The sequence below is a fragment of the Taudactylus pleione genome, unplaced genomic scaffold, assembly GCF_031769625.1.
Source record: "Taudactylus pleione unplaced genomic scaffold, aTauple2 ptg000494l, whole genome shotgun sequence".
NCBI lineage: Eukaryota > Metazoa > Chordata > Amphibia > Anura > Myobatrachidae > Taudactylus > Taudactylus pleione.
The window spans coordinates 1,175,700-1,193,277 of NW_028284896.1; positions in this window are offsets into that span (position 1 = coordinate 1,175,700).

Consider the following 17,578-nt stretch of genomic DNA (forward strand, 5'->3'; position numbering starts at 1 on the left):
CTGCTGCTGGGGGTGGTGGCTGACAGACACTCTGGACCTGATTCAGACCCACTCGCTAGGATGCGTTCACTCGTAGCTGGCCGATTTTCGCATTCTGCCCATGCATACGCATCGCAGTGCGCGCGCACAAACCAGTGCAGGAGATGGGAAGCGTTTGCTCGATGCGCATAGACTGCCCAGCAGAGTGAGTGACAGGAGAAGCCATTTCTGGGTGGTGACAGGGGCTGGCTGCTAGAGACGGGGGAGTGGAGATGCGAACGCAGGCGTGCCTGAGCGTCTCAACGTTGTTTCAGGGGCATACATAATTTAGAGGCAACCTCATAGTACACGTCACCTGGCTGGATTTTACACTGAAGTGCTCGCAGTGCTTGCGGTAGGGTATGGTCAGCCTCAAGCGCTGCGATCGCATCTGATGGTACCCAATGTACTGATGGTTGCATACTCTTCCTGGAGATGACATGCGCAAGTGGGCATCTTAAGACAGGCTGGTGGGTGTCTGCATACACAAAGCAATCTCACGCCAAGACAAAGTGGGCATGCTAATGCCTTGCTGGGCGATCGCCTGCCTTCCTGAATTTGCATACGCATCGAGCGAGCGAATGCATCTAGCGAGCGGGTCTGAATCAGGTCCTCTGTTCAGCCAATTAGCAGAAGCACATAGGACAGTCCCACCCCTGGCTCACTGCCTCTGGTGCTGCTCTAGGTGAACACTGGTTGGATGCTGGGGGCTGGGGTGTCTGGCTGCTGCAGCTATTGGTTACTGAGCAGTCAGTCTCACAGTGTCACTGTCAGGCACTCACTGCATTTGCACTGTATGACAGACCCAGCGGTGCCTCAGTGTTTTCTGGAGTGACAGCATTGGTGAGGAGTAGAGAGAAAAATAGAGTGTGTGTGTGTGTGTGTGTGTGTGATGATATAAGGCGGGATGTACTAACCTTGCGGAGTACATCCCGCCATGCCTCGCATTCCTACTGATCGCATATGCACTAACATATGCGATCAGTAGCGCAAAGGACAGCTCTTCCGATAAAAGCTGTCCTTTGCGATGTGCGCTGTGCCGTGGACTTCTGGGTTTATTACCTGGGAGTCCATCTGCACATGCGCAGAGTGACGCGGCGGCAGCAGGGCATGCTGGTAGGGATTCATTCAGACTCTCTGCTCCTCCCCTGTCTGCACCAGACTCTCTGCTCCTCCCCTGTCTGCACCAGACTCTCTGCTCCTCTCCTGTCTGCACCAGACTCTCTGCTCCTCCCCTGTCTGCACCAGACACTCTGCTCCTCCCCTGTCTGCACCAGACTCTCTGCTCCTCCCCTGTCTGCACCAGACTCTCTGCTCCTCCCCTGTCTGCACCAGACTCTCTGCTCCTCCTCTGCCTGCACCAGACTCTCTGCTCCTCCCCTGTCTGCACCAGACTCTCTGCTCCTCCCGTCTGTGCCATACTCTCTGCTCCTCCCCTGTCTGCACCAGACTCTCTGCTACTCCCCTGTCTGCGCCATACTCTCTGCTCCTCCCCTGTCTGCGCCATACTCTCTGCTCCTTCCCTGTCTGCACCAGACTCTCTGCTCCTCCTCTGCCTGCACCAGACTCTCTGCTCCTCCCCTGTCTGCACCAGACTCTCTGCTCCTCCCCTGTCTGCATCAGACTCTCTGCTCCTCCCCTGTCTGCACCAGACTCTCTGCTACTCCCCTGTCTGTGCCATACTCTCTGCTCCTCCCCTGTCTGCACCAGACTTTCTGCTCCTCCTCTGCCTGCACCAGACTTTCTGCTCCTCCTCTGCCTGCACCAGACTCTCTGCTCCTCCCCTGTCTGTGCCATACTCTCTGCTCCTCCCGTCTGCACCAGACTCTCTGCTCCTCCCCTGTCTGCGCCATACTCTCTGCTCCTCCCCTGTCTGCACCAGACTCTCTGCTCCTCCTCTGCGTGCACCAGACTCTCTGCTCCTCCTCTGCGTGCACCAGACTCTCTGCTCCTCCTCTGCGTGCACCAGACTCTCTGCTCCTCCCCTGTCTGCACTAGACTCTCTGCTCCTCCCCTGTCTGCATCAGACTCTCTGCTCCTCCTCTGCCTGCACTAGACTCTCTGCTCCTCCCCTGTCTGCACCAGACTCTCTGCTCCTCCTCTGCCTGCACCAGACTGTCTGCTCCTCCCCTGTTTGCACCAGACTCTCTGCTCCTCCCCTGTCTGCGTCAGACTCTCTGCTCCTCCTCTGCCTGCACCAGACTCTCTGCTCCTCCCCTGTCTGCACCAGACTCTCTGCTACTCCCCTGTCTGTGCCAGACTCTCTGCTCCTCCCCTGTCTGCACCAGACTCTCTGCTCCTCCCCTGTCTGCACCAGACTCTCTGCTCCTCCCCTGTCTGCACCAGACTCTTTGACTATCCCCTGTCTGCACCACACTCTTTGCCCTTCCCCTGTCTGCACCAGACTCGACTCTGTGCCCTTTCCCTGTCAGCAGCAGCCCCTCTGCCCTTCCCTGTTGGCAGCAGCCCCTCTGCCCTTCCCTGTCGGCAGCAGCTCCACTACCCCTCACCTTTCATTAGCAGCCTCTCTGCCCTTCTCCTGTCAGCAGCAATAATTGCCCCCCACCACCAGCATTTCCTCTGGGCCCCTCAAACTTTAGGTACTGCCCTGTACTTTGTCCTGCCTCCTCCTTTTTCTTCCAGTTCTCACCTCTTCACCCCTTACATTTCTTATACTTTTACTGGAGTCCAAGAAGTTTTGGGACTGCTGACCTGAAGCGATGTGGACCACCGGAGGCACAACCGTGTCCAGGACCATGTAAATGAATGTGAGGATGGCTGGTGAGCACAATCTTCTGATTTTAGTACTTTTGTTGAGCAACTGTATAGATGATTGTTCATATAGTATGGATCCTAAACATCAAGCTTTTACTCCATAATCACATGCATTAATGGGTTTTAAGGAACTAGCGGTCAGGGATCCTCATGCAAATTATCAAAGCACCAAAAGCCGTATTTTTACTGGTGAACAAGGAGATGTTTTTGTTTTGTATACTGCATTAGCCAAGTCCAGGCTTGCCTACCCTCCCGATTTGGCCGGTAGCCTCCCGATTTTCGGGTGCCGCTCCCGGCCCCCCGGAAAGGCAGGCAGGCCTCCCGGAAGCTTGCGACCCTCCCGACCTCCCCCCTGAAAAAAATCGGAAACCCCTGCAGCGGGGAGCCCGGTGACATGATTCGCGTCATCGTGGCCCCGCCCCCTGCTTCACAATGCTGAAAATAACGGCATTGTGAAGAGGGGGCGGAGTCACGATGATGCGATCGTGCGTCCCCGCCCCGGCCCCGCCCCCAGTATGCCACCAAATGGCCGCTCCGCCCCCAATGGCCAGCCCCGCCCCCTGCTATTAGTCAACAATCAGCTCCCTCCCGGAAGGCTGGAGCTGATTGTCGGCAAGTATGGCCAAGTCCTCTGTGGGCTGATCCTGTAGTTGCAGGCCAAATCATATCACCGCAAGGGTCTGCCCGCACCCCTAAAGTGGCACGGAGCTGAAATGGGCACCAACCATTACATTCTGCTAATGGACCCTTCATGTCTCAGTTCAGCTCTATAAAACACAACTTTCTTTTTATTACTTATTAATACAGTATGTAGAGTTTTATAACCTATCAAAAAGAGTCTGAAACTGATTCTGTCTATATTCCCATTTGAGAAAAATATGTTGACATCAATTCCTTTAGTTTAAACATAGTTAAATATTTAAAGTTGTACCAAGTAAAGTACAGTATGTACTATAGATCCAGAAAAATATAAACAAAAACCATTAGCACATTAAGGGCAAAATTTACTACAGGGTTGAACAGCCTTTGGTTTTGCTGCGGTTTCCCATTGGGATTGCATCCTGCTGATTTACTAAGCGCAAAAACACTGAGAAGCCACACTTTAGAGTAGAACTTTGAATGAACATCAATATTTTTCCCAGTAGAAGAATATAAACCCCAGATTTACTAAGTGGCGGATTTAGAACCCATTGCAGTGGGATTTTTCAAAACCACTGTACAGTACATATCCCTGTCTCCATAAATGACAATTGTACTAATCCTTTTTTATTTTTTATTATAAACATCTTCATCTGAATAACTGTACTAAGCACATACAGATACATGGAACATCGGGAAATCCCTCAGTATTGTTTATATAGTAATATTTTCATTATAAGGACGGGATGCAGCAAGGCGAGAAATGCGGACAAACCCTGAAAATGGAGGTTTGACCACATTTCTCATATGCACCAAACCCCATGTATGTGATGCACTCCGGGGCTTGGTTGTGGTGGGTAATGCCATCTTCCTGATGGTGTTACCCATAAAAGCCTTTGGGCTTCTTTCCACAGAGTACTATAAGATCCGATTGGATCCCTCCCAGCACCCCCTGCGGCATGCACAGAGGGACACCAGAGGGGCTTCTGGGTCATAGAGCCGGAAGTCCCTCCATCGCAAAAGGCCACTCTTACCGAGAGAGCAGCCCTTTGCGGTGCTGGTCATGCATCCCGCCCTAAGTCTTTGTCAATGTAAAAAATAAAAAAAACATTTCCTGATGAAAACTGCCTTCCCCTCCCTACCTGGCATTGGCTGATCATCCGCCAACGTTTCAGCCTCGTCCTCCGCTCTCTTCCTCTTAGGGAATATAATAGATCCCTCATGTCTCCATCTTCTCTTCTTGTCTTCCTTTCTTCTCTTTCCATCGTCACCTTTTAATACATTAAAAAAGATCAGAAGCCTGAATAATAATAATAATAATACTAATAATAATAATACTAATAATAATAATATAATAATAATAATAATACTAATAAACCTTAATGATATATACTGTAACTGCTGCCTTATTATTAGGGACAGATAACCCACAGAGAGACACTAACAGAGACCAGATATAAGGAGGACTAGCTATTTGTATATAATACATCTATACACATTTTATTACCAAGTTCTAATTATCCAACACATATCTTATAAGATAACCTAATATTACTGTTACTGTTACTCATAGAATATATCATATTGTACCCAAAGGATAATGCAGGAGAAATTGTTACTCAGATACAATGTTATATATAATGGCGGCACCAGTCTTATAACATGACTGATATTATCCTCAGTAATATAGGGCATGAGTCAGAGATGGGCGCTAATACCGTCACCGCCGCTGCCATTTTGTACGGAGCGGGTGTGCGGAAATATGCAGATGTGTAGGCACCGGGATTTGTATTGAGATGATCACTGGCGGTTTCACAAATCCAAGCAGCTGCGTACAGAGACGCAGCATCGGCCTCCTGAGTAACCCTAAGGTCATGTAAAACGGCCGCTGGAACTGAGACGTCTGAACCACTGTTACTGCGTATGGGATCGCAGCCGCAGGCAGAGACTCACCCAGAATACGGTCATAAGCAGCGGCGGCTCTTACCCTCTTAGATGAGGGGGGCTGTCACTGCTGAAAACAAGCGTCACTCACCTCTACATGCGGGTCCCAGCGTCAATCTGTCAGGTGCCGGGATCGGCGTATGCGCACTAGCGGCTGGGAGCTGTGCGTGCGCATGTGCATGTCACCGGCTTCCAAAGGGCTCCATTGTCTGCAGCCACTAGGAGCCGGTTAGGGCTGGTGTAAAGGCAGAGTAGCGGCTTCTTACTGGAAGACGCTCTCTGCTAATAGCAGCCTGGACTGGCAGTCCCAGGGGGAGGAGACACCTGTTGTATATCTGACTGGCAGGTGGCTCCTCCAATAGGAAGCTACTGCCAATCACAGTAGTGTAGAGAATGCAGTCACGGACTGCACTGATTTTATACTGTAGTGGCGGATATTACTGGGGGGAGGGGGGGGCTGCAGCCTCACAGCCCCTAGGCAAATCCACCCCTGGTCATGAGACATCTGCATTTGAGTCATCAACTCCCTGTTACCACCCTCAAATGGTCCCTGCCTGTCACTCACTTCACAGATAAATCCTCACTGCGAGCGACATCAGTAAATAAACTTGACACATGCGCAGGGCGACATATACACATGTACAGGCTACCGATAATCTATAACTCTGTACACATCCGCAATGTGTCCATCTCTGAGTCAGGCCCGTAGTCCATATACTGTATATATAATATATATATATATATATATATATATATATATGTACATCTCCAAAGGCCGGCACTCACTTGTATATCACATATAATGTGTACTTGCCTTGGTGCCCTCCCCGGGTACTGGCAGCTCCCTGATAGTATAGACCAAAGTTAGAACAGGCGGCACTCACAGGACTCCAAAAAGACGTTTTAAGACTGTTTTTATTCCAACATTTCAATCTCCTGTATTGGAGATTTTCTTCAGGGAAATGTTTCAGCTCTTTAATGCACTTTTGTCAAGCAATACAATCGTATTGCTTGACAAAATCGCATTAAAGCGCTGAAACGTTGCAAACTCTAATTACTTGAATCTTTACTCCATAAGACCAGAGTCCCGCCGTCTCCTATCACTATTTGTCTATACACACACACACATATATATATATTAGGAATGTGCACCGGCCACTTTTCGTGTTTTGTGTTTTGGTTTTGGATCTGGATCTTTCTTCGTGTTTTGGATCTGGATTGGTTTTGCCAAAACCACCCTTCCGTGTTTTGGGTTCTGGGTTTTGTATCTGTATTTTTTTGAAAAAAAGCATAAAAACAGCTAAAATCACAGAATTTGTGCTCCTATGCTATTATTAACCTCAATAACCTTAATTTCCACTCATTTCCAGTCTATTCTGAACACCTCACACCTCACAATAGTGTTTTTATGTCCAAAAGGTTGCACCAAGGTAGCTGGATGACTATGCTAAGCGATACGAGTGGGCGGCACAAACACGTGACCCATCTAGGAGTGACACTGCAGTGGCAGACAGGATGGCAGTTTGAAAAACTAGGCCCCAAACTGTACATAATGCAAAGAAAAAAAAGATCTGCAAGATGGAATTGTCCTTTGGCCCTCCCACCCACCCTTATGTTGTATAAACAGGACATGCACACTTTAACAAACCAATCATTTCAGCGCCAGGGTCTGCCACACAACTGTGGCTGAAATGATTGGTTCGTTTGGGCCCCCACAAAACAAGCTGGCAATTAATCTGTCCCTGCACAAACTGGCTCTACGGAGGCAAGATCCTGACTAAGGAGGAAGTTGACGAGGAGGGAGTTGACGGTGTGGTTTGCAGGCGCTTGGATACAACAGGACAACGGGATTTAGGTGTCCCTGGACTGCTTATGGTCTTAGCCAAAGTTTCTGAACTTGACAGTAACTTTTTATGAACGCGCTGCAGGTGCCGTATAAGGGAGGATGTTCCTAGGTGGTTAACGTCCCTACCCCTACTTATTTCACCTTTACATATGGTACATATGGCAAGACAGTTGTTGTCCGGATTTGGATAGAAATATTGCCAGACCAAAGAGGTGGAATGTTTGGTCTTCTGCCCAGGCATGACCGTGATGGGCTTTTTCATCCCACGGACAACTGTCTCCCCCGGAGCCTGATTTAAACAAACCACATCACCATCAGAATCCTCCTCGCCAACTTCCTCCTCAGCGCCAGCTACACCAGTATCCTCATCCTGTTGTACTTCAACAGTGACATCTTCAATTTGCATATCAGCAAGTGGACTGTGGGTGCTCCTTTCAGCACTTGCAGGGGGCGTGCAAATGGTGGAAAGAGCCACCTCTTCCCGTCCAGTGCTGGGAAGGTCAGGTATCACAACCGCCACCACACTTGGACTCTCCTTGGGGATTTGTGATATCTTCTTAGAACGCACAGTTCTTCGCTGTGCTTTTGCCAGCTTAACTCCCTTGATTTTTTTAGCGGGAGGAAGGCTTCCATCGTCATGTGAAGCTGAACCTTTAGTCATGAACATAGGGATAGACCTTAGCCGTTCCTTGCCACTCCGTGTCGTAAATGGCATATTGGCAAGTTTACGTTTCTCTTCAGATGATTTAAATGTTTTTTTAAAGTAATTTTCCTGAACTTTGTCATTTGGGGTTGTATGTGCCCTCTACTATGACATTGGGCATCGGCCTTGGCAGATGACGTTGATGGCATGTTATCGTCTATGTCATGACTAGTGGCAGCAGCTTCAGCACTAGGAGGAAGTGGTTCTTGATCTTTCCCTATTTTATTTTTATCGGAGAAAGTTTGGTCCTCCATTTATTTTATATTGATACATACGTGCGGCTAAGGAGCACACAAACACAGAAAATAATTTTTTATTTTTGTTGGAGACTAGTGCACTTTGTGGGTTACACCACCCTTTAAGAAATGAGCCAGCCGGCTCTTTACTTATGGGACACAGGCGCACGCTTGGCGCTGCTCCTTTGTTGATGCATGTGCAGCCACAGTGCACACAAATCACAAATACAGAAAATATTTTTTTATTTGGTTTGGAGTGCACTTTGGGGGTTACAGTACCCTTTAACGGTCAAGCCAGCCGGCCCTTTACTTATGACACAGGGGCACGCTTGGCGCTACTTTGTTAATGCACGTGCGGCTACTGCGCACACAATGCACAAACACAAAAAAATATATATTTTTATTTTTTTTGGAGTGCACTTTGGGGGTTACAGCACCCTTTAATGGTCAAGCCAGCTGGCCCTTTACCTATGACACAGGCGCACGCTTGGCGCTACTTTGTTGATGCACGTGCGGCTACTGCGCACACAATCACAAAAAAAAAAATATATATATTTTTTTTTTTTTGGAGTGCACTTTGGGGGTTACAGCACCCTTTAACGGTCAAGCCAGCCGGCCCTTTAACTATGATACAGGCGCACGCTTGGCGCTACTTTGTTAATGCACGTGCGGCTACTGCGCACACAATTCACAAACACAAAAAAATATATATTTTTATTTTTTTTGAAGTGCACTTTGGGGGTTACAGGACCCTTTAACGGACAAGCCAGCCGGCCCTTTACTTATGGGACACAGGCGCACGCTTGGCGCTGCTCCTTTGTTGATGCACGTGCAGCCACAGTGCACACAATTCTCAAACACAGAAAATTATTTTTTGTTTCGTTTGGAGTGCAGTTTGGGGGTTACAGCACCCTTTAACGGTCAAGCCAGCCGGCCCTTTACTTATGACACAGGGGCACGCTTGGCGCTACTTTGTTGATGCACGTGCGGCTACTGCGCACACAATTCACAAACACAGAAAAAATATATTTTTTTTGCACTTGGGGGAGCACCCGTGATGGACAGAGCACCCCCTGGACATCACTACAGCACCCCTTTAGGACTGGGACACTGCACAGGACTTTGGAGTGGACACAGCCCCTATGGACAACTGACTGCTCAACACAGTCCAGCCAGCCCCTATGGACTTTGGAGTGGACACAGCCCCTATGGACAACAGCAGCACAGCACAACACAGCCAGCCCCTATGGACTTTGGAGGAGTGGACACAGCCCCTATGGACAACAGCAGCGCAGCACAGCACAGCACAACACTACACTGCACTACACTACACAGCCCAGCCAGCCCTAACTCCCACCCTCCCTCTTCACTGTCCACAGCTTAGTGATAAAATTGCGCAGACCCGGGTACCTTATGTAGCATCCAAAACCCACGAGACCCGGAAGGCGTGATGATGACGTTTTGCCTCGATTTCAGATCCGAGTCAGGCGGGAAAAGTCGAGCCTGACTCGGATCGGCCTCGGATCGGGGGGGCTCGGGGAGGTTCGGATTTCAGAAATCCGAACCCGCTCACCCCTAATATATATATATATATATAATACATGCACTGCGCTCACCTTAGTAAGAGACAGCTGTCGACTGCCCCATATATAGACAAATAGTGGTAGGAGACGGCGGCACTCTGGGCTTATGGAATAAAGATTCAATAAATAGAGTTTGCAATGTTTCAGCGCTTTAATGGACTTTTGTCAAGCAATACAGTCGTATTGCTTTTCAAAAGTGATTAAAGCACTGAAACGTTGCAAACTTTAGTTACTTGAATCTTTATTCCATAAGACCAGAGTGCCGCCGTCTCCTACCACTATTTGTCTATACAAATATATATATATATATCTCATACATGCACTGCGCTCACCTAATTACACTCCAACCTATATTTCATTGTAAGTCAGGGAATGTATCTGGCCAGTCCCTACATGGAGTCACAGTAACATGGGAATTGCTCTGTATCCTTTCCCACCAGGTATCACACACCTCAGATAGATGGGGGACGTGCAGTAACGCCTATTGTGTATTATGTAATGTTGGGGTCACATTTTTCCTTGTGCCCCATTTTCCCATATATAAGCCAAACCTTGCCAGCTAATTCCCCCGGTGCCCATTAATGTGAATGCTTGGGGGAGGTTCTGTCTCTATAAGCCTATGTGCCAGCAGCCCTGAGCCCATGGATAAAGCATAGTGTGTGTATAACATCTGTGTGACAGCTGGTGGCAGAGGATACAGAGTAATGCCCATGTTACTGTGCCCCCGTGTAGGCACCGGCCAGAAGGGGAGAGATTTTCTTTTGTTTAATATCTTTATCTGAATAACTGTAATAAGCAGCTCGTCACATGCAGCATCATGAAACCCCTTATTATTGTTTATATAGTAACATTTCCAATTAAGCACTTTGCCAATGTAACATTATAAAGTAAATAGGATGAATATCCAACTACATTTAGTGTCTGTGATACTGCTGGGGCCCTACATCTGCCCCATACTAATGGGTGTTTCCTCCTTCCCCCCTCTACCTGGTCTCTGCTGGTCTCCATGTAATGCTCTCTCCTTGCTGCCCGATGTCTTCCTCTTCTCTACCAGGGATTCCTGTTGTCGCCATTTTCTCTTCCTGCTCCTCTTCCCGCTCATCTTCCCTGGATGGTCTTCAGGGCCTGGTATCTTCCTTTCCAGCTCAGATGTCCTCTTTTTGGCTGGCTCTGGTGCTGTCTCCCTGTTATTCACCTTCCTGCTCCTCTTCCTTCCGGCCATTGTCACTGACTCCTGTGCTGGCTGCTGCTTCTGCTCACTGGGCTCCGTCTTCTCCAGAAACGTCAGTTGGAAGATGTAACTGCCGCTCACAACTTTGAAAGTAAACAACTCCGTTGCCATGACTACAGGTGCATGAGGACAGGATGGGAATCCTGTCATGTGACCAGCTTGCTGCTCTCTCATATACACTATAACACATATATAGGGGTATTCAATATGGGAGCGAAAACATAGTTTTTGCGAAGTTTTCGCACCTATGACGTCATTATCGCAGGTTTTGCTTTTACACTGTATTCAATTTCAAAGACTTTTCGCAGGTTCGAAAAGTCTTTGAAAAAAGATGGGGATAACTTTTCACCACTGAATAGGTGGCGAAAAAAAGTGCAGAATTGGGGTTTAGGGGTGCAGGCATAAAAAAAATAGCCTGCACCCCTGGGAATGACATTTAAAAGATAACTGTGTCAAAAAAAGTTTTAAAAAAAGATAGGGATATGCGGCAGATGTTTCCTAGAATAGAATTATAGCGGCAGGTGCACAAATGCAGAATTTTTAAAAACCTACTTTAGGGACATAAAAATATGCTAGTAGCCATTTTCATGTACCCCAAATTTGATGGGACCACTTAAAAAAACTAAAAAAATAACCTAAGTGCTCTTCTGCAACACTTCTACAATGTCGGGAAAAAAACACCTGCTGCGGCTATTTAAATCCCCGACTTTCATTTACAGGCTAAAACGGGGGTACCCATAGTGATCCCCAATGTTTTTGCAACTTTAGGGGGGTCCTACAATTTTTTTAAGGAAAATTTCGTAACTTTACGCAAATCCCACTTCGCCAGGTCCCGTTTTCGTTAATTTCATATTGAATACGGGGATAAGCGGGAGCACACCCGATACTTTATCCCAGGTAAAAGCTCCAATATGAAACGTAAACTTCGACAGCGAAGTTTACGTTTCATATTGAATTCCCCTCATATACTATTAGTGAGGATCTGTGTTTCATGGAGGGGTAGAGAAATTTGTGGAATAGACTTTTATTTAATGTATTTTGAAGATTAAGTCAATTACACATTATTTTTGCATTATTTCAAGTTTTTTTGTAAATCTATTTATAACTGCAAAAATGGAACATAGGTCAAAATGTACATGAGGTTATAAGTTACCTGCATGGTAACTAACTCACCATGATAATACACCAGAAGACAGGTCCCCTGGACCAGTCTGCTGGGTAGAAGAAGGCAATACGGTAATTGAGGTCAGGGTGGCTTTTGTGTTTTCAACATTTAAGTAACAACATAGGTGAAGGGGAATTAGGGAGGTGAGAGGGATGGATATGATTGTACAGAGACCCACCAATTATAAAGTGTAGTAGGAGATTAAAGCTTAGAAGAAACTGCAAATTAATTATACAGTGAAAGCAGCAGGGGGGGGGGGGCTATTATAGAGGCACCAAGAATACTAACGTTTTAAGAATTCAGATTGTCCTAATATAAGAGACTAGGCACATATAATATGCTGAGAGGGGGTTTCTGACAAGAGTGCAAGAAAAACGATGAGGATAAATCGATCAGTTAAAAATTTACATTTATTAGGTATTTAATTAATAAGCTGCATTAGGTCAAAAAATTGTTCTAGGAGCGATAGGAAAAGATGGGTTTGTCCTATTCTCTCTCTTTTTATTCTTCAAATGCAGAGCGCTGTGTTGGGGGAATTCATATATGGTGATCTATATGATATAATACATAGATAATGGCACAGACATATATGGTGTAATGGTTAGCATTACTGCCTCACAGCACTGAGGTCGTGGATTCGATTCCCATCACGGCCCTAACTGTGTGGAGTTTGCATATTCTCCCTGTGCTTGCGTGGGTTTCCTCCGGTTTCCTCCCACACTCCAAAAATATACTGGTAGGTTAATTGGCTCCACACATAAAAATTAACCTTAGTGTGCATGTGATAGGGAATATAGATTATAAGCTCCACTGGGGCAGGGACTGATGTGGATCGCCAACTATTCTCTGTAAAGCGCTGCGAAATATATGTGCGCTATATAAATAACTGGTAATAAATAAAATAAATAAATAAGTAATGGGAAAATCAGAAGATACTGATCCAATTATTCATAGATGATGCATATCAATCCCCTATTACCGTGGACAGAAGTGCAATATCTGTATAAGTCTTTCAGGGATTTAGAAAATAGAAATGTATGAAATATCATACGGTCAGTGTACATGAATAATTCCTGATATATGGTCACATAAAACGTATCTTCTACAGGAATGACCAACAATCTGTATCACTCTTACACTGTTATTGTGTAATCTCAGGGGTTTGTACATCACAGCACGGGGAGCAATATATCACAGTGGTTTCCTTGCAGGATGGAGTGTGAGAAGCCTGTGCATGAGTGTAATATATCAGAGTGATTATCAGCATGTGTTATAGCATGGGAGATCAAGGAGCCAATATATGAATAAACTTATATGCACCAGGTGACCGGTCTATGCGGAGATTGCGGCCCAAATAACCACATAATGTCTATGCAATCTGCTACTGCGCCTCCGTATATAGGGCCTATATATATGTATTAATATGCTATTGGCACCGCAGCTGCAATCCCGTATACAGCTGCTGTATGAAAATATGCATACGATAATCGTTCTGCTGTGTAAACATCGGCATAGCATACACCTTTGAATCTGTCCCATAGCTGTTATACCGTAGAAATCGGTGTCTGGTGACGGCTATGCTCCTTTGTGGTCTCTGGTGATGTAACGAGCATGAGTGATAAATAATTGGGACACCGAGCACTGGCCACGTGGTGCTAAGCTGCAGGTGTATGAATCCGTGCCCTGGAGTCACTAGGCTGCAGGGGGAGCGGGAATCTCTGTCAGCGGATGTAGTTTGTCAGCTGTAGATTGTGGTCTTTACAACAAAGGAGAGCAGAAATGGAGCACAGGGGTCACCAGATATCGCTGGAAAAGACAAAATATCTTCCGCACCTGGATTTCTAAGGTACATATAACAGCTACATAAGGGGGAGCACTGACAGTTTGCAAATACATTAATTGCTTATTTGGTCCCCAATCTCCGTATAGACTGATCACCAGCTGCATAGAAGTACTTTCCTAATGTGGCCCCTGATATCAGTGGTACCATTCAGTGTAATTACTGTTTTTTATGTACTTGACTCCCCTGAATGTATGCTGCCTATCACTAATGGATACACTTTGTTTTTAGAGCTCTAATATTGATGATTATGAGTGTATACAGTCAGTGCTCTGAAAGGCTGCAACATACAGATTTATATGTTTACTGTTTAATTGCAACAAAGTGCTATATAGTTTATTATATTCTAGTGGTTCACACCCTCATTGACAAAATAATATTTTACTTGTATTAATTTATTGGTTTATCCAACTCAGGCCCTGATTCAGAGCCGGACGCTCTGACAGAGCGCTCGTTCTGAATCAGGGCCGGGCTATTTTTTTTTAGAGCGGCCTCCTGGCCGCTCGCATAGCTGTGTGTGACCACCCACAGCTATAGCGAGCGGCCAGGAAGATGGTCGCAATGGTCAAGACCATTGCGACCAACGGGCTTGCGACGAGACTCTTGTGGTAGGGTCTCGTTGCCGCAAGCCCTAGAGATATTTCGGCTCAAACAGAGCCAAAATCTCTCCCACTGACATCACTCGTGATGTCAGTGGGGCCTGCCCCAAATGGAGGCGTTCACATGGGAACGCCTCTGTTTGGGCAGCCACTCCCCCGGCCCGCCCACCAAAGGGGGCGTGCTGTCACTCAACATCGACAGCACGTCCCCTTTGGTACGAGACCCGGAGCGACGGCTTGTCCTTCGCTATCCAGGTCTCGCGCATGCGCACTGGCCCACCATCGACCCGGTTGCGAGCCCACAGCGCTTGCGACCGGGTCTGAATCAGGCCCTCAGTACCCAGCTCTTTTCTTTTTTTATGTATTTTCCATTATGGAGACTCATGTGAATTCCTGCACCTTATGCCGCATACACACTAGACGATAAGTTGGACGATATGAACGATAACGATATCGTTAATCGCTTTCAATATCGTCCAGTCTGTATGCAAGACATCGTTAACGATGTGCGCTCCCGCGGATTGTTAATGATGTCTTTCAACGCTCGTACTCGCAGGGCAACCTGACAATATTATTATTATTAACAGTTTCTTATATAGTGTAGCTTATTCCGTTGCGCTTTACAAAAGGAAATAACATTAATAGAACCCAACTGGGTAGTAACAGACAGACATAAAGATAAAAGGATGATATCAGGTTGCAGAACCTGATATCATCGGGTTCTGCAAGTACGGGGATGAGGGAGGGTGCCGTCACTGAACGATATCGTTCAGTGTATATGCTTAATGATGATAATGAGGTGAGTCTGGCAATGCAGGGGAAACACTTAACGCTATTGATCAGGGAGCATATCGTTAAGTGTGTATGAGCCCTTAGCCAAAGAGTCCAGCTGCCAATCAGCAGACATTGTCATAGTAACGTTGAAGAGCCTAATTATTTAGTGCTGAGTGGTTTGGAAGCTGTTGATATAATTGATTGTGGGCTGTATATTGTCAGAATAGGTCTATTTATTAAATCTGAATACTACTTATTTATGTCGGGCTGTTTGGAGGGGGAAGGAGTGTATTATTGTGAATACTATTATTTTAATGTCAGGGCATTTTGGGGGTAAACAGGTCTATTTATGAAATGTGACTACTAATTTAAAGTTGTGGCTGATTTAGGAAAATAGGAGGGAGGCCTAATTGTTACATGTGGGTGCTATAGATATAACAAGTCATAATTGGAAAGCTGGAGGCTTAGGGGTCTATTCATGATGTTAATTATGGGGGTCTGATAATTTCCCCAGGGATTTCCCCTGTACCCCTGTTGGCCAGTCCAACCCTGACTGAGCTTAAACCACCAGAAGCAGCAGAGGGAAGTGGAAGCCGCAATAACAGGTAGGAAAGAAGGACAGTGTGTCAACTGTCCTGATTCTGGTGGGGCAGTCCTGATTTTGGGTGACTGTCACGCTCAGTAAAAACATTGTAGGGACAGTTGATAGATATGTCCTACGTCACATTACTCTGCACATGAAGTCAGGGCTGCATGCAGTGCACTCAGCATTGGATTTTATGTGGATGGGAAAATGTTTGGAGCAGCTTAGTTTTCATTTGTTTTTATTTCTTGGACTCTTTATTTGACTTGTTGTAGCCATTAACTGTTTTATGTGGCAGCTATTACATTGTTTTCTACAAGTTCAAAGCACTGCAAACATCAAACAAAGGAACAAAACAATGTACACTGGTCCTGATTCATTACGGATCGCAACTGCGATTACACATGCAGTTCAACTGCGATAGTATGCTAATCCATTGCAATCGATATCCCGTCGCAGCACTACACAGGGACACCCACTCACTAGCGCACGGAGGGGGGTTTCTAAGTACCCAGAACCCCCCCCCCCCTGACCAACCAATATTTTTTTTTATTCAGAGATGGAGATAGCCTTGTCTCCAACTCTGCACCATCCCCGGGCCACCCATGATCGCCTGCGCGGCGCTGTCCGGCCAGGCCCCTGCCAGTTCTAATGTCAGCGCTTCTGCGTCAGGTGGCTTTCATACCACCTGACGCGGAAGTGCTGGCAGCTGAATCGGCAGTGGACGGGCTGTGCGCCATGCACACAACCCGCCCAGAGGGAGCTAGACAGAGGGGAGCATTGCCGGAGCCGGGCTGCACCTTCCGGCTCACGGACTGAGGCGGGCACAGGAGCGGGGATACAGGTAAGTGTTTTTTGTTTTGTTTGTGTATTTTGCATTGTATATGTATGGGGCACTGCTGGGAGAGGCACTACTGGAGGGCACTATATTGGGGACACTTCAAGGGGGGACCACTAGTGGAGGCACTGTCACTGCTGGGGGTCACTGCTGGGGGGAGGCACTTCTGGGGGCACTGGCACTGCTGGGGGGAGGCACTACTGAGGGCACTGGCACTGCTGGGGGGAGGCACTACTGGGGGCACTGGCACTGCTGGGGATTACTGTCTAATGGGCACTACTGGGGGCACTAAATAGGGGGGACTACTACTGGGGGCTCTGGCACTGCTGGGGGGGCATTACTGGGGCACTATATAAGGGGCACTACTGGGGGCACTGCATAGGGGGGACCACCACATAAGGCACTGCATAGGTGGGTCTACTACTCGGGGCATTATATAAGTGGCACTACATAGGGAGGACTACTACTGGGGGCAATACATAAGGTGCACTGCATAGGGGGAGGACTACTGGTGGCAGTATATAAGGGGCACTGCATAGGGACAGGACTACTACCGGGGGCACTATATAAGGGGCACTACATAGGGAGAACTACTACTGGGGGCCTCTGTCGCTCGCAACTACTTATATATATATATATATATATATATATGTGTGTGTGTGTGTGTGTAGACATATATATTGGAAACCCCTCCCTGAGAATCCTGCGTTTGCCCCTGCGCCCACTTTACTTTACACACATCTGTAATATTAGCAAGACTGCAAAACCATCGGTACAATCGAGTATCATCGCAGCCTCACACAC